The sequence below is a fragment of the Vidua chalybeata genome, chromosome 16 (assembly GCF_026979565.1).
Source record: "Vidua chalybeata isolate OUT-0048 chromosome 16, bVidCha1 merged haplotype, whole genome shotgun sequence".
Classification (NCBI taxonomy): Eukaryota; Metazoa; Chordata; class Aves; order Passeriformes; family Viduidae; genus Vidua; species Vidua chalybeata.
In genome coordinates, this window is record NC_071545.1 from 10572132 (window position 1) to 10598313 (window position 26182).

Genomic DNA, 26182 nt, shown 5'->3' on the forward strand with positions numbered 1-26182 from the left:
AGCACCCTCCAGCTCGGGAAATCAATCCCAGCTCCTGCTGCACACCAGGGAATATCCACAGGGACACATCTCCATAAAGCCATGTTGCCTCTACTCTCCTTGAGTGTCAACCTCTGCCCACTGCCAGGAACAGGATATGGCTCTGTATGGCCTGAGAGACCTGGAACTAGCCAAAAATGGCAATTCTTTGCTTGTTATGTCTTAAGATTTTAGCTGGACTGCACCAGCCATGTTACTCACTTCCTGCCCTTCCTCCTGGAGCCACTTACAGGAAAAGAGGAACAATGCACCCTTGGGCACTTCAGTCCTCACCTGGCAGGCCACACAGGGCAGTGGTGGCACGTGGCACTGGGACACTCACCCGAGCCCGAGGTGGAGCAGGAGCAGTGGTGGGAGAGCCTAACCTGAGGGGATGTACAAGATGATGCTCTTCAGACTTCCTAAGATTGATTTGAATTCCCAGGCATCCTCACATCTGCTTGATCCAGTGGACCAAAGGCTGTGGTGGAACTGCTGCAGTGTCCACAGCCTGGAGCTGCAAGAATCTGGCATGTTTTCAAGGTGTTACCTGTCCTGCTTCTGCCCGTGTTTATTTACACCTTTGCACAGAAAGGCTCTTCTCCAGAGACATCTGCCATCCTTTGTCCCCTGTGGGCACAAAGCAGATCTCTGCCATTCCCAGCAGCTCGAGCCAGTGAGAAAAGCAGAGGGATTGAATTTAATTGCCAAAAAAAAAGAAAGTTTCCACTAGAGTAAAACAGCCTCAACTTGGTGCACAATAAGGTCTGGTCTGTGCTGCAGTATAATTCCATCCAAAGCAGAGCATAAATGGTCTTCCTTTGCTAAGTTGCCTACAGATATATTCCTTAATTCCAGGAAGAATTCTCATGTTTTTCAGAATTGTACTGCCTAACCTTTTTTACCTCCTTGCACAGTATCTTTTAAAATTGCTTTTTATTGGCAAAGACCTTTTTGTTATTTTGTGTGAGTTCAAGTCTTGCCAATGTTTCAGAGCAATTGCTAAGTCCAGCACATACTTTAAATGATAGGCTTGAGCCATCTTTGATCTGAAGCCAAATGGGTTTTAATACAGTTATCTCTTTAAAAGCAGTGTTCTCCCTCCTTCTTTGCTGCTTCACCAGAACAGAGCAGGCAGGAAATTCTTCATCCAGCTTTCATTCACGAGCTGGTTTGTAGTAGTTGTTGCGGACAACCAGATCCAAATCCTGTTGAAAGCAATACCAAAAAATCCCATTAGCTTGCATCAGGCCCAAATTGCTTTCTGGACTTTTATCTAAGTTTTGGGAATTTCCAAAATATTTGAAAGGTAACATCACTCCTTGGCTGGCTGAAATTTAACCTTTCACATTTGAGGAGATGGTTCTTTAAGCAGCTGGATAAAATGTACTGGAGACCATGCTGAGGTTTCTAAAAGCTGAATGCAAGACCTTAATTTTAAACCTGCTCATTAACAGGTAGGGTCTGGCATGTCCATATCCCCCTTGGAGGAGGATCTGGGGTTTGGCACAGGAGAACCAGTGCTGGGCCTCCCCATTTTATTGCTCTGTCTGAACTGGAGGGAGGGAAGAGAAAGCACAAGTGATGGTGATGGGGTGAGAAACTCTCCTGCTTACTGCAGAAGAACTACTCACTCTGAGAAAAACTCTTCAATTCTCACATAAAGGGACCCTGTGTTAGTGCAGAGCCTCAGCAGCACAGGGCTACCCCCAGAGGAGAGGGCCTAGGCAGTGAAAAGCAAGAAGAGTCTCTTGAATTTGGGTTTTGCACTAAACTGGGAGAGGTTATAAATGTCAATGTCAGGAATCAGAGGACACCAACAATCTGCTCATAGAATAAAAAGAAAAGGAGGCCAAAGAAAGGGTTTGCAGAAAGGGAAGGAAGAGAAATGTCCTTAAAACCACGGTGTAAGCCCTGGTGTTTACACTCCCTCACCCCATCAGAGCCCAGACCCCTCTCCTTGCTCATGCAGGTCCAACTTTCCAGGCTTGCAAAGGCTGGAGTTACTCACATTTTGATTTTCAGTTGCGGATGACAAATTCCACTTTTTTTGCAGGGGATGTTACTAAATCACTTTGTGCTACATTCAGAGTGAGTTGGCCTTTTCAGACACCCTGTGCTCCAAGGAGAGACATTTGTATGAAAGTCTGTGCAGTGCATAAAGGCATTTCGTGGGGAGATTAATATTAAAATACTCAGCTATCCAATCAACTTATGAGGTTTTAATGCAATGACTTGAGTCTAGATGTTAGAGTTCACTTAAAGTTCACTGACTATTATGGGACTGATGGTATATAGAATAGCTTAATCTTACCGTGGGAAAACTAAAATCATGGAGGGGAAAATTAGGCAAGACATGGAGGATAAACTCCCATTCCTATGAGATACCACGGGACATGCCAAAAAAGGCAGAGAAGGAACCATTTACTTCCAGGGCAGAGGGAAGGGTGTGCAGTTAGCAGCACTTACAGTAGCCGTGTGCCATCCTGATCTGTTTTGTAGACATTTTGCAAAAGCAGGGAAGGGGAAAAGAGCTGCTTTATGTGTCTTTTACACAATGCAGAGAGGAAACCAGAGACTCAAAAGACAGCTCTGTTTTTCAGGCTTCATTTACTGACAGGACCTTTCTATGCATAAGAGGAGACCTCCCACACCTTAAATTGCTGCACTGAATGGATTTACATTCTGCTTTATCCTCTGCATTCCAACTCCTGCCCTTAGCCTTGTGATTGTGTGCATGAGACTGCAGGCTGCACATCCCAGAGAGCTCAGGTCACCCCCAGAAAAAAAAAAAACAAAAAAAAAACAAAAAACAAAAAAACAAAAAACAAAAAAAAAAAAAAAAAAAAAAAAAAAAAACAAAAAAAAAAACACCCAGACCCAAACCCAGAGGAAAAAAAGGACCCTCATTTAGATAGATTCTTCGCAAGGGCCACTATTTCCCTGAGTGAAATTAAACTTGCAGAAGAAAACATTTGAGAGAAAGTTTGGGCTAATGAAAACTGCACAAGGTTCTTTGGCTTCACTCATCTGGAGAAGAAAAGTATAGCTCTAGGCAAGCAGGAGCTTGCTGAGCTTGAAGAAATGTTACCTGCTTAAAGGCAGGTAAAATCTGGCATAAGCTGTTAATCCATCATTCAGGTTTTTACATGCCAAACTCCTGTAAATGTTTTTCTACCACATCCTGTCTCCTCCTCCCCTAGCTGAAAAATAATAATAATTTTGGAAGAGCATGAATTAGGCCTGTCATTCTTTCCCCCCCCCCTATCCTTGAACTGCATCACACAAACTCACTGTCTCTTAGAGGACTTGATCCTACACTCCTAATCAGGGGGCAAAATTCACCATGATTTCAACTTTGAGACTCTGAATTTTCCTTTAGAGAAAAGTGAAGCTTTCTTCCTTGCCATCACATATTCCTGGCCATCATTAGGATGGTGGTTTGATCAGCTACCAGTGACCCAGAGCAGGATTTCCAGCCAGAGATCCTGAACACGTTCACCCAGGCAGAGGCAGGTGGGCAGGGGAAGGCAGAGCGAGGTTGGTGTTGGTATGAAAAATGGGGCAAGGCCAGATTTGAGTAACTTCAGCCTCTGCACAGCCAAGTGTTGACAAAGCAGTGAGCCCGTGCCAAGGCATTATTCTGGATGAACAGCCCCTGACAGCAGGTTTCAGCACGGCCCACAGCACCACGGATCCCTTGCTGTGCCCATGCTCACTTGGGCAGCGCTGATGCTGCATCCCTTGGACCTTCACATCTCCTGATGTGTGCATACAAGTGCATTCAGTCTCCTCTGAGAAAGAGGAAAAATCACTTTTTTTTTTTTTTAATAATGAATAATACAGATTCTGTGAAGGGTTTGGCACCCAGTGTTTGCACAGAGATGAGTGGCGATGGGCTCCACTGCTCATTGCTTTAAACCTGTGCATTAATTCAGGGCCAGTCCCACCTTCTAATGACAGCTTCACATTGAGAACAGCAGCACAGTGACTCTGCAGACATCCCCATCTGCTCTCTCTGGCTTTACAGGCTCTGCTCCCCTTTGCAGAAGCTGTCTTACAGCAGAGGTGCCACACCAAGCCCAGTGGCAGCCCCCTCTTTTCCAGTCCCTCCTCCCTGTGGTTTTCACCCCTCCACAGGTCCTGCAGCCTCCCTGGTTCCCAGCTCACCTCTCCAGATGTAGGCAGCAGCTGGAGCACGTAACACCTGGACTTTGCAACGCAATTCTGCTGCAAGCCAGACACTGAAAGAAATATGCAGATCTAACAAAACATCCAAACTCTTCAGAGCACCTGCAGGTTTCTTGATCACTCCTGATCATTCCTTGGTCAGAGTCCTCAAGGGGGCTTGCAGCCCCTCCAGCTGCACAGGGCTTTCCCATCAGCTCAGCCCTCCCTCAGCCTCATTTCTTTTTGCTTAAGGTTCTTCTCTCCCCTGCAAGATAACTCTGAAGGTAATGTTCATTTCTGCTCCCATCCTAAGGGAGTGTCCTGGATTTTTCCCCAGTTTCCAAGGATGTGACCTGATATTCAGTGCCACACTTCCACACCAGCAGGCTGGTTTCACTGGGGAGCTCCCCAAGAAGCAGCACTTCCAAGTGCTCACATTATCACCCACGGGTAAGGCCTTCTGCCACTATGAGGAGATAAAGACTGCAGAGAAAATCCAAGATTCCCTCATGGAAAAAACAGTTTGCAGTATACACAATCTCTGTTTAGATTCTTAAGCTTGTCAAGCTATGCTTCTTTGCCATGAATTTCATTTTCCCCAGAAGTAACAAAGTTATGTGTAGCACCTTTTAAGTGGCATTTGACATTTACCATACTATGGAAACACGAGCTGCCTCCCTGATTTCCTGTTTACTGTGCCACATCTCTGTGGGACACACAATCTCTACAGAGGCACTGGTCAGTGGCAGAATATTTTCCTTTAAAGATTTGTATGCACAGAAGAGATCATTGACACATTCTAACTTTAGGTCTAACCCAGGATCAAGCTCCCTGTAGTGTCAATGCAGCCTCCAGAGAGCAATTCAGGATACCTGAGCCAGAAATCCTAAATTAAGCCATGTGAATGCTTCCCAAAGTGCCAAGAGCTCCACACTCGGTATAAGGAGAGATCCCAGCATGAATGAACCAAGAGGAGCCATTGACCTTAGGAAGACCAGGATTTTCATTCACAAATTTAATAATATTCTGTTAAAATCAGTTCTGGGTTTTTTTAAAGCCACTTATGAGCTTGCTTCAGAGCTTTATGAAGCTGCATGGAATAATTAAGCAAACAAATCTAGTCCCATGCTAAGTTAATTACATGCCTTGTGGTTTCATATATATTTTTCTCCCTTTCATAGTTACTTTTTAATACGTCCCCATATTTCTTTCTGACTTTTCTGTGTTACTCTCTTTAGTCTTCAGGAAACCCATTATTACTCAGGGGACCAAATAATCAAATAAGTCTCACTGAGTGCAATTAATCTCTGCAGCTTGCAGGCTGGCTGTGGGATGCTGTTCACCTTTATATTTTCCAGTTGCTAGGGATCAGCACAGACTCTCCCTAAACTCACTTGCCCGTGTCCCTCTGGTCCCTGTGATGTGCTGGACCTGAAGCCAGGAAGAGTTTTCAGGGCTCTTGGGCAACCTTGAGTTGACCCCTCACATTTAACTGTGCAGAGGAAGGAGGGAAGAAAGGGCTTATTTCAGTATTTCAGTGACACCCTTAATGAGGCAAAAAACTTATTTCAGGAAGGACAGCTTAATGATAGTTGTATTACATATATGGATTTAAAATGTCAGTATTGCAGCAGAATTATAGTTAAGTGTATTCTTAGGCATCTTGGCAGAGTCATGATTTTGGGGACAGGAATTTAGGTCTGATCTCAGAAGACCAATTCTTGGACCAAAAATGATCATGTGTCCTACAGAAACATTAGAAACAAGAGATTTAAATCTTCCAGACTATATACCTTGACTTCAGTGAAATTCTGACAAGTGCCTTGTGGTATTCTTATCAGCAAGTTTGAGAAACAGATTGAAATAAACTTATGCAAGATGGGAACACAAAGTGTGAAAAACTGTTCTCAGGAAGACCTATCTACAGCTTACTCTAAGAAGAGAAGTGCAAGGGTTAGGAAATTCTAAAAGCCTGCTACTGATCTTTAAACATATTACATAATTACTGGTACAATTGGCTAGATACTATGCTTAATAAATTTTGGAGATGGTATCAAGCTAGAAAGTCTGCAATGTGCTGGAAATTCATAAAGATCTTATAAATTGGGGAAATGGCCAAGAAATGATGAAACTCAGTAAGAACAAATAGATTTTTCTGCAATTAATAGAAATCATTGATTGTAAAAATGCAGGACGTGCCTGACCATCATCACATCAGTCCTGCCTACAAGAGCCTGAGGTTTATAGGGCATCACAAGTTAAGTAAGAGTCAGAAATGTCCCTGTTTTACAACAAATGCACTCGAGATATGATTCCCAGGAGTTCTGTCTCTAACACATACAGCCACACAAAATCAGTTCCATCCACATCATGCTGGGAAGGTCTCAGCTGGAAAACTTCTCCTATTTTAGTGCTACAATTCAAGAAAGATGTGGGCCATTGGCCAGAGTCCAGAGGACAGCAGGGGTGACCAAAGGTCTTGAAAACAAGGACCACTGGAGTTTGAGGCCTGTTTAGTCTGGAGGAGACAGAGAGTCTTCAAGTATGTAAGAGCCAGAGGGGTGGAAGTCACAAATTCTTGCTCTTTTCCATCACTGATGGGACAAGAAGGAATGTTCATGAGTGGCAGCAAGGGACATCCTGCTCAGGCATTAGGGAAACTTTCCAATGGCAAGGGTAACTGGCACTAGAAAAGACTGTCTAGGGAAGCTGTGAAGTTCCATTTATTAGAGGTTTTTCAACTGTTTAGCAGAGTACAGGGGGCAAGTAATCCTCCCCTGGGGCGGAGGGATGAAGTAGATGAGCCCCTGAGGTCCCTCCCAGCCTTTCTGTGCCTCTATATAAGTAAAAAAGAACCAAATGAGCATGGGAAAATATCCTGTAGCAATAAACTATTGCTCCAGTTCACCCAGCTTTAAGGGACGAGTCAGAAATTAATTGATCTTTAAGGGATTTCGAGCAAAAGTTGTGCTCTTGCTCTCCTAAAGGTGTTACAGAGCTTTTTCATAGCCATGTAGTACTTCTAAATTATTCCACTATACTGTTGAAGCGAGTGGGAGGACAGTGGGAATATGGAGCTACTCTGTGGTGTGGCTACAGCCTGGGAATTTTAGCATAGAAGAATAAAATTCTTCCCTGTTTAATTTCACAGAGCAAAACTGGCCCATGCATTTAGAGAGGGGACACTTGGGTGCAAGGCACTTCCAGATGGCCCTGCCTGAGCCCCAAACACAGCAGATGCTGGCAGAGATTAAAATCATCTGCAGGGTAGCTCGTTTCCCTTTCTTCAGGGACCCTGAGCCCTGCTCAGCTGAGGCTGCAGGAGAGGAAAACCACTGCTCTGTGCTGGCTTCAACCCTGGGGAAGAAGCTGCAGAAAGTCTGGTCTACTGCTGGAGCAGCAAATTGCAGTCTTAACTTGGGGAGCACCTCCTCCTGCTTGTTGATGTACATAACCCCAGTGTTTGAGCCACTATTGAGCATCTGACAATTATTAGACAATTATTCAAAAGTGCTTGACCTGGCAGACATTTATGAGCAGCACCAGCAGTAAAACTGGTCAGGCAAACAGCAAATTGAGGGTTTTACAAGCTGCTGTGTCTGACCAAGAGTAGTTTAGTACCAAGGATGCAACCTTTTTCTGCATTTCCCTTTAGTCATATAAAAAATGGAATAAAACAAATATTTCTGATGGCACCTTACCCATTGGAAAGGTTAAGCTTGGAACCCATTCTGAGTGGAGCTCCTGCTGCCCAATTTGCCATGAAGATAAATAATAAAGTAACAATTCAAGGAAAAAAGATCATCTAGGCTGTTTAGAGATGGCAGCTGTACCACTCAATATTTTTAATGTTCTCACCACTCCTATTGGACTCTGAAAAGCTGCTGTTCATGCAAACTCATGCAGTTTACAGAGCTTTCTTGATTTAATGACATGTACATTCTTATAACCACATAGGAAAGTGTAGCACAAGGCAGAAGGAAAGAGAATGTTGTACAAATGAAGGGACACTGAAACAAAAAAAAAAAAAGAGGAATAAGAAAGGGGGGAAAATCACCCTTCAGAATTACCCACTGCAGAACTGGTGCTCCTTATGTAAGTGAAGAGCTTGCTGCATTTCAGGCATTTAATTTTTATTTTGGTTTCTTTCTGCAGCGAATATTTATAGCCCTCTCTTTCACTCGCAAGAACATCCAGTGGTATTTTAAAAGAATTTCAGTGAGCAGTGTGTCCCTGTTAATATCCACTTTGCAACCAGTTTTGCCTCAGTTTTTTGAGTTATTTTTTTCTCAGAGATGACAAACAAAAACTTCTACCAGGCTGAGATGGATCTGTCAGATGGGGGTAAACAGAGCATCATGTTGACAAGCCAAATGCATTTATCTGTGTTTTCATACATTTTTAGTTCAGGTCATATCAATACACAAGGAGGGAAGGGGGAATGGTTTTGGGTGTATTTTGCATTTCTTAACTGTGGACCTGCAATCATGTTTTGATGCTGTTCTTCCTCATCCTGCCACTGAGGGTACATGGAGACACTAACGTGCCAGTTTTCCACTCAGAATGTTCCCTGAACGTGCACCAGGCATCACCAGAAAATCAGAGAAATGCAGCTTGGGCTGGGTGACAGCACCTCTGAAATCTGAAGCTCACATATTTTTGTGCACCTGATGAGTGCACAGTGGGGGTTTTTACATCTTCTGGATCTCAGGGCTCTGGGAAGCTCTTGGGCACTCGGGGTTACTCGTTGATTTTGAGCACAAAGGTTTGTGCGAGGGACCATGGTCATGGGCAAAGCTGGAGGTAAAACCCAGCGCTGTGTCCTTGCCCCCATCAATCAGTGCCCATGGAAAGCACTGATGGGATAATGCAGCCCCTGTCTGGAGCTCATTCACTCACTCAGACCCTGAGAGGGCTGGATGTGCTAACCCAGACCTTTCCACAACCCATTTACATCCCTGCGCAGGGCCAAGTGTCCATTCCAGGCCTGATAAATGCTGCTGATAGATCAGGTTTGCTTTCAGAATGAGGCAAGTTAAATAGCATCAAGCTATTATAATTGTTTTAGGAAGGCTGTTCTGTTTTGGAAATACAGTAAAACATTTGCAGGGTTTTAGGGAGGGCTCATCCCTCTGCGTTTTAGCACATTGAACGGGATAAATAATTTAAACAAACATTTTGAACAGTTTTGCAAAATGCATTTAATGAATTATTCAATGAGCTCTATTTGATCCTCTTCAGACACAATAGTGCTGTCAACAGCAGTGCAGAACTTTCTAAGTAGGTCTTAAATATTCATTTTTTCCTCATTTGAGAAATAATGTATACTCTGTCCTATCACCCATGTTAGCATGTCTTAGAGAGAAATAGTTTCACAAGTTGTCATCTCTCCCTGTATTTGTGTTAAACTTTAAATTTAAGATTAGATTATCTCTTACATATATATTTTTTTTTAAGATAAGTGTAGGGAACTATTTGCTGTACCAGTTAAAACCATGTCTACAATGTAAAAGTGAGTGCATCTCTGGATTCAAATAGTTACATAAAAACACAAGAGAAACAATGGAGAAGGAATGGCATTCCTGGAATGCAGTCCAGATGTATACGGGCTGGGTAAGGCCAGATAAAGTTTTAGAATAAACTCTGCAGTAATAATCACTTAAGACAAAAGGTCTCTAAAGCTCTAATTGCTGATGAAATCCTAGGGCCTTAAGGGGACCTGTCTGAAACTTAGATCAGAAATGAGTGCTGTGTGATTTTGCTGACAGATAGTGAAAAGAATTGTGGCTATTGAAAGGTGAAGTAGGAAAAAGAATATTCTCCAAATTTCGCATTAGGGGTGAGAAGCTGCTGGGAAGGAAGCAAAATTCCCACTGGCTTCCCTGGGGATCAAGATTGCTCCAGATTTACATTTAATATCTGTCTGATGGAGGCAGTTTAATGCAGAATCCTGGAGAAAGAAGAGATAAAGGCACAGAGTGGAACAAAATTGTAGCACTAGACTTTATCATTCTTTTTTCCTTTTACCATCCTTTTACCAATCCCTTTTTCTTTACCTGTACAATAAAGCTCAAAGCCAAGGTTGTTTCCCCTCTCAATCCATTGCTGGCAGCAGGTAGGAAGAAAAAGAAGGAGAATGCCCCACATGCCCGCTCTGATTCTGTGGCTCCTGGGCAGGTTTTATGCTAGATCTCTCTTTTTCTGACTCTGCAGCAGCACAACAGCTCCTCTGGGATGGAACAACTTGGAAACCAACACAGCAGTGGCTTGTAAGGCAGTGGGTTGTAAGAACGATGGGCCTGTCCCTTAAAAGGCAGAATGTGCCCCTGCCCAGCCAACAGCCCCAGGCCATCAATGTTTGGGAGCCTCAAAGGCCTCCAGTTCTGTTGCAATAAAATAAAGCTATTCTACATCATGATGAATTCGGGCAAAATCAGTCCTGACACCTCTCCAAGCTTCCAGAAACAACTGACATTCATTTCATGTGGTACCCCTGGCCCTGGCTGCACCATATCCCATTTTCAGTATTTCCTTCCTCTGTAACATCCCATAGGTATCAGATGGAGAGATCTGCTGGATATTTGGCTCCTACCTGCTGCTCAAAAGCCAGAAAGGAACTGAAGCAGGCAAGAGAAATCTGACTCAGAGTCCTGTAAGGGGAACGCTTCCTTGCAGGAACAGTAACACTCTACACCCTTAAAGAGATATTATAGTAATTGCAGACCTTTGGAGGGGAGAAGTGTATTGCATAGATTCATATACAAAAATGAATTTTCACATCAAACAATGGGCCTGTTGGATGTTATAGGAAGGACAAACTTATTCATGACAGGGCCCATATGCAATTTTCAACTCGTATTTTTCTAACTTGAAAGTTTCTGACACCTGTTAGCCTTTCTTTCTTTACGAGTATCTCTTCTTCCAAATACAACTGAGTCAAAAAAAAAAAAAAAAAAAAGAAGGAAAACATTGGAGCTTTTATCCAAAACTCTCAAGTCTGTATGTGATCTGTTTTTCTTTTAAGACAAGGTGAAACTTTAAAGCTTCTGAAAGGAAGTTAGTTTAACCTCAGCATCAAAAAGCTTTGTTTGCACGTTAATGTACCGGCGTTTATTTGAATTGCAAGAGCACTACAACTCCTGCAGTCTAATGGCTTAAAAGAACTTGAGGATGCCAGACTCCTGAGGGCCTCTGCTCTCCATCTCAGCTGTTTTGTTTTGAAGTCACCCAAGACTGCTATATAGCCACAAAGGACCCCAAATCTCCCAAGTCACCTTCATCTTGCTACCAGATGAAATGTCGTGCTTGCTGGTGTAACACTTGCTTGATTTAAATTATCCATGACTGTCCAGCAGCCAGAGAAAACTGAAGATACCCCCCTCCCCATGCAGCAATTTTCCTCTCTAGGTAAACAGCTGCTCATTTTTTATTCTTACATTTTACTAGAATTTTGGATTAATAGCATCCAAGCCATGCAAAGATCATCATATGCACAAGTGGTTTGTGGTTTGTCTGTTTTTTAATTGGTGATTTCAGGCAGCAAGTGGACAAAGCAACAGTGTTTATTTCCAATGCATGTTAATTCTGAATTTAAATTCATGTGTCTGTAAGGCACAGGCTGGAATGCTTTTCCAGTTTCCACATTAACAATCCCATTATAAAACTCATGGGGTGATTATATATTAAGTTTCAACCCAGCCCTTTAGTAATGAATACAAAGTAGACTGGTGCAGATGTAGCACTGATTTCTTCGTGCTTCAACAGTTTGCTAGTTAATACAGAGAGGCTTTTTTGCCCCCAGAAGTAATGATGTTTCTTGCTACTTTTACACATTTCTCTTTACTGTACATGATTCTCAATTCTTCATCCTTACAGAAATGTGTCAGACAAGCCCTTGCTGATGGGAGACATTGGCTACATGGTGGATGTACTGTACTAATCGAGTTTTTGTGCATGAATGAACACATGTAGGAGCTACACATTACATTAAGTGTCCCCTTAATATTTTCACTGGAATGCTCTGCAGCAGCTCCTTTACCCTGCTCAGCGACAAAATGCCTAACTCAACAATTTACTCCTAAAGGCCATGCTTGACATCCCCCTGCACTTAACCCCGAATCACAGGAACCACAGTCTAAGGTAAGAGGGCAATTCAGTCCTGGTCCTCAGCAAGTCTTAATAGTTCCTTTTTGCAGCTGCCCTGCCAAATGTGGTCAGATACATTCCTGGGCGGCAGCTTAGAAGTGCAGTTGGCTGCCTGCAAAGCACTACATTGGCATCACTGAGCCTCTGGAATGTTTCAAATGCTGCAGGAAGAGCTCAGGGGACAAATAAAATAAGAAAAAGAAAAAAGAAGGAAGGAGAAAGGAACAATAAAGAAGGAGGAAGAAGAGAAAGAAGAAGAAGGAAGAAGGAAGGAGGAAGGAGGAAGAAGGAAGAAGAAGAAGGAAGAAGGAAGGAAAAAGGAAAAAGGAAGAAGGAAGGAAGCAGAAGATGAAGAAGACAAAGAATATGAAGGAGAAGGAGAAGGAGAAGGAGAAGGAGAAGGAGAAGGAGAAGGAGAAGGAGAAGGAGAAGGAGAAGGAGAAGGAGAAGGAGAAGGAGAAGGAGAAGGAGAGAGAGGAAGAAAGCCAAAAGATAAAGCTAAAAGATGCCTCTAGTACAAACTTCAGGACCATCTGGGTGAATCCTATTGAATAGGGTTGGCAGTGAGATGTTGGCAAGCTCTCACGCATGTACCTTGTCTGAGGAAGAACCCAGGGCTTTAGGCCCTGTTAGATCATATTTACAAGAAATATTTTAAGGCATGCATTAAACCAGAAATGTCAGGAAATATATGGTGCAGGACTAGGGAGTATTTTGAAGAAATGGAATGTCAAAATAAATGTCTTTGTATCTCTATCTTCCTTAAGCTCTGTCTTACTAGCTCACACAGCACAAGCTACAGCTCGGTAAATTTATAGGTTTGCTGTCTTTATACACTATCAGTCCAACTCCAGCTGATTCTAGACTGAGATTAGATACAGCCCTGCTTTCCATCTGTGCTGATAAAACAAGAGAAAATGAAATGATTTCTACAATCTTGTAAATCCATTTCACTTGCTGTTTATCAAGAGGTGGTGAGGGTAATGACAGAGGCAAAATCCCCAAGGTCACTCCATCACACACTGTGCCTCCTTCTTTTGAAGGGCTTCTCCTCCTCTCTCCTGAATGAGTTCACATGGAAAAAGAAAGGCTGTGAAAACAAAACGGGAAAGAGAGCACAGACATATCCAGTGTTGCAAAAGAAAATAACAAACCGTGTCAGACTGCTTTGTGTTCCCTTCTGTAAGAACATGCATGTTCAAACAGGTTCTGCAGAGGTATTTGCCTTGCTCGCTATGAACAATGGGGAGGGAGCTCCTGTGTGTGAGGGGAAGCTTCACTCAGATTTGGATCACAAATTTCTCTTTTAAACCAGGAGGAATTCTGAGGGGTTAAGACCTACAGGAATTGTAAGAGATCATACCTAATGCTTACCTCAAACTCTGTCTCCTAAGGAGAACAACTGTGTAAGACCTGGATCCACTAGAGCATATGCCCTGTTATACTTCTGTATGGAAGTTATTATAACCTTTCTGCAAAGCAGATTGCTTTCCAGGTATTCCAACCTCCATGCAAATTGGATAATCCTGGATACTGAAACCAAATTTTCCAAACCTCTACTGATACAGACTCCCATCTATTTAAAACTCTGCTTCATATTCCATGAGATTTGTTTTCAGTTCCCGATGACAACAAACTTTCTTGTGAAGTCTATCTGGGTCAAGCTTTCAATCTGTTTTTATGAAAAAAATTTACTTGGGAACACTGAGATGTGATGAATATGAGCTTAAGTATCTGTCAGTAAAAGCCAATTCATCCTTCAATATCAATATGGATTCAGTTTTGCTTGCAAGTTGTACTGAAAGCTGAAACATACTGATTCTCCAAGTTATACACACGGGGAAAAAAGCAAGTTTGCAGAAACCTGGCACTAAAACACTTAAATCTTCTGAGTTTGTGGAGTCAGAAATGCAAAGCCAGAGCTGGAGTTCTATAATCTCAGAAGCAAATCAATACAAAAGATAGGCACAGAAGATGTGCACAGATAAATGAGAAAGTGAGATGGAGGTGCCCAGGTGTTCCACTTTGAAAACCAGCCTGTACCATACAATGGATTTCGATCTCTTCCTCGGTGACGTGCTCTGCTAAAGCAGATGCTTGCAGGGCCAGGAACGCAGTCAATAAATAGATTGGAAAGTGTGAACTTTCTGCCTGCAGGGTTTGCTGGCCAATGCTGAGTAGGCAAAATGCTGCAGACAACATGGTTTGCTGCCTTGCTGCCCAGAAGGGAGGGCTGTGGCTGCAGCACCTCTCCTGCCTGCCGGGGCTCTGTGGTGTGTGCTCCCTCCCAGCCCTGGAGGAGGCACACACACCTCCTAACGTGGCCCCGCAGGACACGGAGATCAGTGGTATCTACAGAAATCATCTCTGCCTGGTGTTCCCTGCCTGTAGACACAAAAGGTTTTAGCAGGATAAGGACAACACCGAGGATAAGGGGACAGCTCACTCCGGGTGTGGTTGAAGAGCATCCCAGAGAAATGTGAGGTGATTGATCCATGTGCAGGCAGATGAATGGCAGCTGCAAAAAAAACATCCTCTCCACAGATGGAGGTTAGCAACCTACGGGTGTCTCTTTCAGTTCTGCAGAAGGAGAAGAAGAAAAAAACACCCTGTAAATTGGAGGAATCACAGTGAAAAAGGATGGAAAGATAATTATAAAAGTATGTTGGATGCATTCACAGCAGTGAAGCTTTTTCATCTGTTAAAGAACACAAAGTAAATGTTCACTTTGGAAAACCACCTGGGAAATGCCAACAAAGGCTGGTATAACACCATGTCTTTCATTTATTTACAGAAACATAAAGACCTTTTTATCAGGCATTCTAATCTTGCTTAGCATTTAATAGGACAGTGTGCTGGGATATCCACTCTGCTATTTACTATTTAATTAATTTGACAGAAGTCCAAAAATACTGAAGGCAAAACAGTGCATCAATATTTACTGTACTGATTCACTGGAGTTAAAATACTGTAAAAACATAACTGTGCACAGAAACCGTTTGTCTTGGCAAATAAAATTTTTTGGAGGTTCATGTTCAAAACACAGGTTTGGAGTAAAATTATCACTGAAAGGTATTGATCAGGCTGTTATGTTCCTAGCTTTGTCTGATACCACAAAATATTTTGAACTTCATTAGCTATGAGATCTTAATTATTAAGCCAAGGTTATGGAAACAAAGGGTTACATTGATAGCTAAATAAATATTGCCATTAGCACGCTTGAATCTGGAGTCTCTGTTGACCACAGCTGGACATAGAAATATTAAGTGAAAGGTGGAAATGCAACACTGGTTTTTAATATAGCAGACTCTTACCAAATTGTTTCTGTGCCATCCCTTCTTTCCTCTAAACAAGAAGAAAATACAAGACCTGGAGAGTGAAAAAACCACATCAGGGTCCTGCAAAAGCCAAGTGAGTCATCCAAATGATGGAAAACTGGTCTGGAGGATGCAGAGAATGTGAAGAAACTTTGTTGAAAATCTCCATACTTAAGATTTTTGCTTAAAAGCAACTCAAAAACTCTTCCTTTAATCTAAGTTTTTGTCAAGAGTACTGCAGTCAGGGTTTCATTCTCAAGCAATTATTACTCATTAGCTGCAGAGCAGGAGTTCTGCATGGACAACCTGTCCCCAAACTGAAGTGCCAGAGTCTCAAAAAACCTGAAATTGAATGCAGTGTAATAATACAGGAGAGAACAGCTCCTTTAACAGCTTGGGGGATGGGCAATGGGCTTTAAGGAAACAGTGGAACCCAAGAGAAAATGGTTGGGTTATGAGTGACCCTTACAGAAAGGATTCTTGGAAGAACCCAGAAAAAAAAAAAAAAAAAAAAAAAAAAAAAAAAAAAAAAAAAAAAAGTCCTAAAGTTCCATGAACAAAAATGGCAAAAATGGCCATGACCATTCTCTGGTTTGGTGTAAGTCCATCCAGTCACCACCCTCTCACTGAAGGCATCCTTACTCTATCTTCACAACGTTGCTGTCTCTCTTTGCCACGTGCTGGGGGGTGCAAAGGGGCGGGAACAGCCCCAGTGCTGGAGCAGAGGAGCCTCCAGCACAGTGGGAAGGGGTCCTTAGCCAGGATGGCCAGAGCTCGGGGAATTGTGAGAAAAACCAACAACTCAAACTGGAGGAGGGTCACTGGTGAGTGCTAGAAGACAATTCTACAAGTTTGAGAAGTAAATGTGTGAAGAAAGGAGTTGACCAGCACAGTATATAATTGCTAATCCACCCTTCTCAGGAAGGCAGGTGTCAGGAGTGCATCTCAGACCTGTGGGGTTTTTTAGAAAAGAGGTGGGGGGAAAAAGAGATAAGGCAAAGATAAAGGATCTCTAAAAGAAGAGATACCAATGTTTCTGATTGCCCAGCAGGAATGAGCCATTAGACATCAGTCCACACCTCTGTGGTGGCCTGATTTTGCCTGTCAGTCCCTGCCTTTGTGGCGAGTGCACATCAGTGTTTTTCTTGGTTCATGTCTGTAAGTTTGGGCAGTTAAGTGGGATCTAAATCAGGTCAAGGGAACTACAGTTCCCCACTGGCCTGGCTGGAAACCAGGATCTGCAGACAGGCAGCTGCAGAGCGCAGGGGAGGGCGCTTGTTTGGCACATTCCTGAAGGGCACTGACTATCTACAGCCATTTTCAAGTGGTTCTCCTCAAGTCCAGCCAGGAATGTGCTGATGGGCTGTACAGGTAGGGCCAACCTGGCTGAGAGGATGCAGGACCTTCAGGGCACTGCAGGGAACGGAACGTGCCCCTGCAGCCCCCTGGAGAGCTGAAGGGAGGAACGTCTGCAATGGGAAGCATTGTGGAGCAGTGTTACCCCTGGGAATAATTTGCTACTAGCTCCTAAATTAAGCACTTAATTCCTCAACCCCCTTGGATTTCGTGTCAGGAATAAACCTTGGGCATTCCCACAAAATAAAAGGAGGTGACAGAGGAAGAGAGGGATGCAGGAGTGCCACGGAGAAGGCAGCAATCACACCAGCTGGGGAGGTTGTGATTTTACTCCTCCAGAACCTCTGGCCTGGGCTGCAGCAAGCAGTGTTTCACTCTCGTGCCAGATCACTGAGTCTGAAGGAGGAAATAGGCTGCTTGAGAAACTGCTGTTCAGAGAAGAGCCAACATCCTCCAGTATGAAGCACTTTGAAAAACTTTGCATGAATTAGCAAGTAAATGTGAGGCTGGAACAAGCAAAGAGGGACAAAAGTTGTCAGTTTGTCATTTATGCAATAATCCTGTCAAACGTGAAACTTCCTGAATAGGTGAATTTTGGCTTTGTTTTTTGAACAGAGAAAGGAAGAGGCTTTTTTGTGCTGCGTTTGTTTTTGTTTTTTTTTTCAAATTGCAGAATCCACCCTATTATTTCTGATCATTTGTCACCTTCAGAATGTCCCATGGCAATTTCAGGATCCTCTGTGAGTGTCACACTGATGTGCAGCATCTGAACATCCCTATTTGTTTCACTAACAGGGACAACAGATAAATTCAGTATTTGTTACATATTCACAACAGTCTCCAATGCCAGTTTCAATTCTTCATGAATTGAAAACCTGGCTGGAATACAAATCAAATAATAATCCTATCTTTTATGAAACAGTCCGCATTTTTAGCCATCAATCTCCAACTTCTTCTAATCCTGGGTCTTGTACAAAAAACTTCATTCCAAAAAGTCCATTAGAGTCTCGAGATGTGGTGTTATGTAAAGATAAAGAGCTGCTCAAATTACCCATATGCTCTAAAAAGGCTTGTCCTTTTTCTGATTCAGGGAAAACTAAATTCACCTCAATTTCATATGCTACTACAAGAAACACAGAAAAACATGCACCAGATTGCTCTAGGTGCCAGTCATCTTATAACCCTAGATGCAAAATGTAAATAGTTAAGAGCATAAGTTATTGCAATTATGGTGACAGAATGGGGACCCAAACCAAGAACTGGATCTCTACAGAGCATAAGAAATGGCACTATGACTGTCACGCAAAAAAACATCTTTGTCTGGGGGTTAGTGATGTCACTGGCAGGGCTCAGAAGTGAGCCCAAGTTTTCAGATTTAAAACTGACACAGGAAAGCACAGATTTTCTGCTCTGTGAAGTCAGATGGAGGAGCTGTTATCTGAAATTCTGCGCAGTGTCTGAATAACCTGCCAGACTTAACACATCCTGCCTCAGGAGTCCAGGTGGGAAACTTTACTATAAGAATCAAAACAAAATGCAAAAATACCTGTTAATAGTTCACCTAGTGTGTCATCAACACCCCTCAAATAAAGCTGTTAAACTACACCAATCTCCACCAGTGTAAGTGCTATGCCAGCTGGGAAAATCTGTAAGGACAGGTTTAGGGAAACAGGATATCCATCACCTGTCCTAATTAGAGCTAGATCAAGAGGTGGAATGATGTTTCTTCATTAAATAAAGCAAGGAGGTAGAGTGGGTCATTGGGTGTGGAGTTAAGGAGAAGTCCTGGGTGCAGGGAATAAAGACCATCCTGTGCAGGAGGAGTAGCTGGCCTCCAGGCACTGATCAGGATAAGCAAGCCATTTGTGCAGAAAAGCACATCCCATCTCCCCATGTTCCAAGACCAGAAGGATCCAAGATCTTTAGACACTCTAAAGCTTTTCTGGCAGATTCTCCCTCCCATCAGCTGTGCCAGGTTCAACCACTTATCACAAGCTGCAGGAGAAAGTTTCCCCACATTTATATCTGGCACAAGAATTTTCAGCTCAAAATGATGGAACTGTTACAAGGGTAGTGCTTATGAGAGCAACATCCTCCCAGATGGCCTCATAAAATAGGGAGAGGATGAACTTGTCTCACTGACAAGGAACTGCCAAGCAGGCAGAGCTAAAGATCAAGTTCTAAAAAGAAAAGGTCACGTTGCATCACAGGAGTGCTGCCCTCCCCAGCACAATAGACAGCCTTAATCCTGCCTCCCTCAAATCAACAAGGGTTTTTCCAACAGCCTGAACAGCAGCAAGATCAAAATTTGACAACATCATCTGAAGCCAGGCGAGATAATAGGAAACTTTCTAATCACTGGGATGGGCTTTACATCAGTCCCTAGATGACTAAGATGTGGATATATGACTGGAGAAAATAAATCATAAAAGGGATAAGAGCACAGAGCTGCTGGTAGATGATTTGACATCAGTTTAATTTTATTATTTCTGAGGTGTGCAAGTAGTGATGTCTTCTGCAAAAATTTTGAAAACAATCAACACTAGGGTGCAATTTTGTCTTGCACAGATGCCTCTTTTCAAAGGTTTATAGATGACAAAGCCAGCTCAAAACTGCCAGCAGCAGAACTGGACCACACAAGTTTTCTGGTAGAAGTGTTAATGGCCTGTCCTGCCCCAGAGAGACAGAGCTGAGCTCCTGTCAGAGTGCTGGCCATGGGGAAATGGCACATATCCTCTTTGGGGGCAGCTAAAAGGATGGGTAATGCACAATGGGAGTGCTGCTTTCCAGCCAGATGCTATTCAGTCAAATCAGGTACCTCTTGTGAGGGCTGTGCTGAACAGCTCTTCGTGCTACACAGTTATATAAATCTGTGCTGTTTAGAGACAAGACTGTAGGAGTTTTTACCAAAATAAAAATAATGAACAAACATCCAGACAGCACTTCCTTGCTTCCCGTCCCTACTGAAAAGTGTGATCCACTGGTATGTGATATGGGTTCAACTTTCACACAGTCAAAAATTCCAAGTTAGTATCAAATCCAGACAAATCCAGACAATGGAAAAATAAAATCTTCTTTTAACCAGTGCTGATTAACCATTAGAACATCTTAGTTTGGGCTCAGTATATATCTGTGGAATTGTTATACACATTCCTCTGAAAACCTGCTAATAGCCAAGTTGGGAAGGGTCTAGGATGAAGTTAAAAAAAAAAAAAAAAAAACAAAAACAAGAATAATTGATAGTAGTCTCAGATTCACAGAAATGTGTTTTCAGACATTAAACTAGTCCTTCAGACAGGGCAGGATTTCAGTTGTTTCCCACAGTCCTTTTGGCAAAATGCTTAATCCACTAAACCCAGCCTAATTTTCTTTTGGGCAAAGACACCCTGAAATCACAAGCCATACCCTTGTGGCTGACATTTCATATTGTATGGGGTGTTTCAAACCACGAGGATGACAAGGCCAGTGTCACTAGATTCATATACATTTCCTAACAGCCTCTGATGAAAGATTTGTAGCTTGACTTTGTGGTTTTTGTTCTGGCGAGTTTATTTGGGATACCTTAACAAATAGGGCATTCATTGAAATGTTCTGTATCAGCCACCAGCTAGTTCAAAACTGAAGATGCCTGTTGCAAAGGCAGGGTTATCTCAGCTGCACTTTACACACAGGAGTTCCAGCTTGTACTCACACAGGAACCTCCCCACACTGAGGCAGATGCAACATGACTAATAGGCTCATCATGAGTAATAAGTTCACCCCAGTTACAGCACATCAGTCAAGTCAAGTATTGCTTTTCACCAGACATGACACACCATGATGTGTAAGGCTGAGAATTTTGAAAGATAAGGTTAGTGATAGACGACACCCTGATGCAACAGCTCAAAATGCAATTTTGACTATCTCCAGGGTAACCACGTGGAATTTCTGCTGGGAAGCCTTGGGCCAGGATCTCTGCTGAGCCCCCTGTAAGCACTGGGTGTTCATGAGGATGTTGATCTGCAGTGTCCGTGTCATCTTGTTACACAGGGGATGTTTTCAGAAGGTCAGCCAGGCAGGTTAGTTTCCAAGATTATTTGGATTAAGGTTTGAGATGGAATCATGCCTCAGGTAGAATGCTTGCAAAGATCAAACCTTTGAATAGCTTTTAACTAGGATTAGGAGGTAATATAACAGGAAAGAGAAAAGTAAGCAGTGAGTTAGAGGGCAGGCCAATGTGGCTCTGGAGCAGGAAGTTCCTTGGTGGCTGTTCCACGCAGGCCCGTGAGCACTGGGAGCAGAGGGTCCTCCTCTCACATCCTGAGTTATGAGTGCACCTGACTGAAATTTACAGCAACAGTTCAATTACTGCCATAAATAGGGTACTGGAAGAAACAGGGCGGGTTAAAAACTAGAATCAGTTGTCTGGTCATTTTCTGCCATGACCATGACTCCATTCTACCACTTCACTTCTTCTACCTTCCACTCCAAAATCTGTCATTTCAGGTAGAGAAATACCACCTGTCCTTTAATCTTCACAGCCCAAGCTGTGAATTTTGGTCTCACCCTTGAATTCCAGCACACAGAGCCCTGCAAATGAGCTGTAGAGTGAGGAGCTGAAGCTTTATCACAAGAGCATCAATGTCTGTCAGCTTCAAAACTCCTGAGTTTTATGTGGAAACCTCAACTCTTTGGCATTTGCAGACACTCAGCCCCAAAGCGTGGAGTTTGGACTGGCACTGGTAGGCAGTCACTGGTTTGCTGCTAATTACAGCCCCGAGGTGTCTGTGAAGATCACTCTAGCTTGTGGTATTCATGAAATGTGCAGGGGGAGAAACATGCAGGCTGAAGGGAACATTTTCTCGTGACCTTTACAAATTGAAATGGTGATGTGGTGGTCACAGTGATGGTCAATTTGTTTTGGGGATCCTTTCTTCATTTTTACTGCTTCTTGATGCTGTAAGGCTAACTGGTGTGGAAGTTAATGGCAAAAAACTCTCCTAAGCTGCAGTTAAGTATGACATAATGAGGACATCAATTAACTTAGGGCAAGCATTTATGATTAACTATGAAAATCAGTAGCATTCAGTGGTGCATAACAGCAGAAGGAAGACAGTCTTCCAGACCATTATTCCACTACAAGGTCATAATGTCACAGCAATTTCTTAAGTGTTCTGAATGAGAAAATATAAATTTTCAGTAGAGCTTTTATTTTGGGTGTTACTGCACTCATAATGTCAGACAAGGCAATTAACTTTTCATATAACTCTATAGTTGTGACTCTGCCTTCTCAGCCTTTATTGAAGCTGCAGATACAGACCATGACTGCCAGCTGACATTACTGCCTAGTCTGGAGGTAAATATGCTCTTCATTCTGATATTTACCAAGAGGAGTGGAAAAATTATCTAGGGATTCATGTATTCATAAACCATCTCACAATCTTAGAAAGAGAGCCAGGGAGAAATCTTGATAGGAAGAAGAGATTTATGGATGTTTCAGCCTGGCTAAGAATGTGCAAGATGATGAGGTAGCAGAAAAGGTGATTCTGTTGAGGGATGATTTCCTTCAGAGAGACCTTGCAGGCACACAGCAGAGAAAGGCCAGGCTGTTTGTGTGATCTGGCCTCACCTGGCCAAGAGGCCAAGCCACAGCTGGGAGAGGCTGGCAGACCCTCAGTATCCTGCCCAGTCTGTGTTCTGGGTAACTGATGGTGAGAAAGACAGTGACAAGCTGGAGGGGGTTCAGCAGAGAGCAGCAAAACTATTGCAAGGTGAGAGGAATTGAATTATAGGGGGAGATTATAACAAAAATGAAATATTGCTCCAGACCAGGTCTGTGCCTAGAGCAAAGCTTTACACATACAGAGTTGAATTGATTTATATTACCAAAAGTTTAACTTCTAATGTCCTCATTCACTTTGCATGGAACATTTTCATCCCAGGATGATTATAAGGAAATAAAAGAGAAGGTTTTGCCTCTTATCAGAGCAGGTTCTTCATAGATTATCAGCAGGAAGAAGTCAGTTTGTTTCTCATAGTACAAAAAGCTATATCCAACAGCAGAGATTTCAGAGAAATTAAGAGGGAAAAAAATCATGCAAAGTGTCAGTTAAGGTCTCAAACACCAGGATTTAATTAAGGCCTAAAATCAGAATGTTGTTTATCTACCCAAAGGTTTGCTGGCCTGAAGGAGACTTGGTCACACCGTAGACTGAGCAATGTATCCCAGTTTTATGTAATTTGTGTAATATAAGTGTCAACCCTGCAGCAGAAACACAGCTAAACACCTTGATAATGATAAAAGCAAGAAAAACCACAACAGAATAGAAAAGAATATCAAAGAGAGAGGGAAAATGAGGTCTGCAGCACTCACAGGTACAGATATTCATAGCTGCCTCCTCCAAGCCTGAGCAGGCAAGGTGCTGTGGGCTAACAGGTCACTGGACTGAGTATAATAGCTGATCTCTGTAAGCCACTGCTGAGCTTCTGCTCCAACACTGCTCACACAGCTCTTAATAATCATCTCAGAGCTCATTTCTAGACCAGATCATTTTATAAATGCAAGTGCACCACAACATGCCATTGCAGGTGTCTCAGTTGCTCTGAAAAAATGTCCACCGTGAGAGAAACAAGTGTAGCTCAACATCTAAATAGCCCAGACAAGCAGTAACAGCCAGAAAAATGCATAAAATTCCACTTGTAGCAGCTGCCAAAAAAATAAAATAAATAAAAGCAGGCTTACTTCACCCATTAAATCCATCAACCCCTGGGAGACCCATTAAAAAAGCTACACTCAACACCCCAAGGGTCCCACTCCCCGGGATGCTATGCACTGTGGCCAGAGCTGCCCTACCCAGAGAATATGCAGAGGTGTCTCCTCTTCCTCCCTCTGTGGGAACTGAGCCTCTTCACCACTAATTTTCCTCTTTTCCCTCCCTGTACTCTGGCCAAACGTCCTGCAGGCTGCATCTTCTCCACACACTTCATCAGAGGGGGAGGTGGCCGTGGCCGTGCCACCCCTCCCTCTGCGCTCACATCCAGACCCCGCGAGCTGGAGCTGGAGCTGGAGGTGTCAGACCTGGCGAGGAGCAGGGCTGGCAGCCTGCTCTGCTCAGCTTGGCTCACAGGAGAGAAAAGCTCCGTGGGTTTGGAGCCCTTTTACAGGAATCCTACAGGCTGCAGCCCCCCAGGAGACAGGAGTGTTAGAAGTACCTGGGAAATGAGACCCATGAGTGGGACGGGTGTAGGACTTGCTGTGAAAGTAATTTTCCACAGCTCTGGGACATTTTGGGGTAGGATAACCTTTAATGAGCTGATGCTGACACACGAGGTGCCAGACACCCTTGCACCCAGGCATCCTTCACTATTCAAGGACAGCGTCATGTGTGACACCTCCAGCCCGAGGTGACACCGCTGCCAGCTGGACTTCCTCAAGCCTGTGCCACGTAGAGGTCTCCAGCTCCTGGAGAATACCTTTTCTTTGTGCATACAAACTCCTGTGCTCATCCAGATCTGCACTACAGGACACAGGGAAATGGTTAGGAGCCTGGCTCTTGATGTTTTCATTATGTTCTATATAAAAGTGGTGGATTCCTGGTTGCTATCATGTTTTCATTAGGTACCTAGAGATAAACACATAAATCAAAGCAATGTTTCCCATGGTACGGGCAAATCAAACCAGCAATTATTTTCCCGTTTCATTTTAAACCACTGAACTCCTGTTTTATCTCCAGATAATGATGAATGTGGTTCTGACACCAGAGATCCACATGCTCCTGCTCTATTTCTTCACCACGGAGCACAAATAAGTTACTTGTTAATATATGAACTGTCATGTAAGAAGCCACAATTATGCATGATTCACCCCTACAAGCTATGTAAATCTGTGGTGTGTATATATGATAACAAATGAGTGTTACTTGATGGGAAAACACAGGTGCCAAGAGCTAGGACTCTCTGTGCTGCAGATGTCAGATATGGCATCGGTGTTAACACCTCCACTAACCCTCACCTTCAGGTAGACTCATTTCCAAAGGCTTATCAAGCATCCTCTATCACTCCAGCCTGTCAAAGCTCTGGCAGTGAGCCAGAGCAGATCCCAGCCACGCAGCGTTGTTTGGTGGGGAGTTGGGAGAGCAGAGACAGCACGTGCCTCCTTCCAGAGACCAAACATTCCACCACATCCAGCCTCACTGCTCCCAGTGTTATATGGCCAAAATTTGGCCCCACGCCTGTTGTTGCCATAGCATTAAATGGTGGTGACAACCACAAAGGACTTGAACCACACACCTGTGGAGCAGCAGGTTCATGAGCCTTGCTGGGGACAGCCAGGGAAGAAAAGGTTGGAAACAGAAGCCCACAAAGAGATCTCCTACCCAACACACTGCCCAGTGGAGCTCTGACTAAAATTCTGGGGTGCTGTTTCCCCCGTGGAGGGCATCTCTGTGGGTCTCAGGTGAAGGCACATGGGGGGGAATGATTATTTTTTTTCTTAACAGTTTTTCCAGCATACAAATCAGTCATTATAGCTCTTAGTGCTTTCCTCTACCCCTCTTCATTTTCAGCAGAAATTATCATCAAATTAGTCTTGGCCACTGATTCTGTCTTTGGCTAAGGAAACTGAGGGGTGGTAGTCTCCTCTATCCCCTTCCACTTCAACCAGTCCTCAAGTTCCAGCCAAGTCCTTAAGCACATTTTCAGCATCACCCTGCAGCCCTGGGAGAAGTTAACAGGTTAATGCCTTGAGCAGCTCCCTTCCCACAAGTGCTTTTGCTCTCATGGTGCCCCTCAAAGGCCACACAGGTGAGTCTGAGTAATGGACAGAGCAAGAATATGAAATTATGTGTTTAATTCCAGAGGATAAATATACAAACCCACTAGTTTCAGGACACATCCTGACCACTTCAAAGTGAAATTAAAGGTTACGGTGGTGGAGAGCTTCATATCAGCACAATTTTTCACATTTCAGATCCTTGATGAAGCAACTATTAGAAAGAGTGTTTTGTAGTATTTGCCTCTGATTTATTAAAGTTATAAATTACAGTGTAGACTACCCTGTAATCAAGTGCTTGTGAACCTTGTGTGTAACACCTTGAAAATTAGCAAGTTGGTAGGTAACAGATGCAGTATCTTTCTTTACATAAAAAACCTGAGGAGTCCAAAAGTCAGAGTGAAAACAGCCACTTGTATTCACATTC

The 26182-nt window shown here is 43.3% G+C and overlaps 1 protein-coding gene across 1 annotated transcript in view; it reads right to left on the minus strand.

Moving 5' to 3' along the window:
• Window positions 1-1189: 1189 nt before the first annotated feature.
• The window catches only part of PDGFA (platelet derived growth factor subunit A), a 166243-nt gene continuing 141250 nt past the window's right edge, over window positions 1190-26182 (minus strand). Inside the window, exon 7 of the mRNA XM_053957804.1 lies at window positions 1190-1226. The gene's annotated coding sequence lies outside the window, so the exon portion shown is untranslated. The remainder of the gene's footprint in view (window positions 1227-26182) is intronic.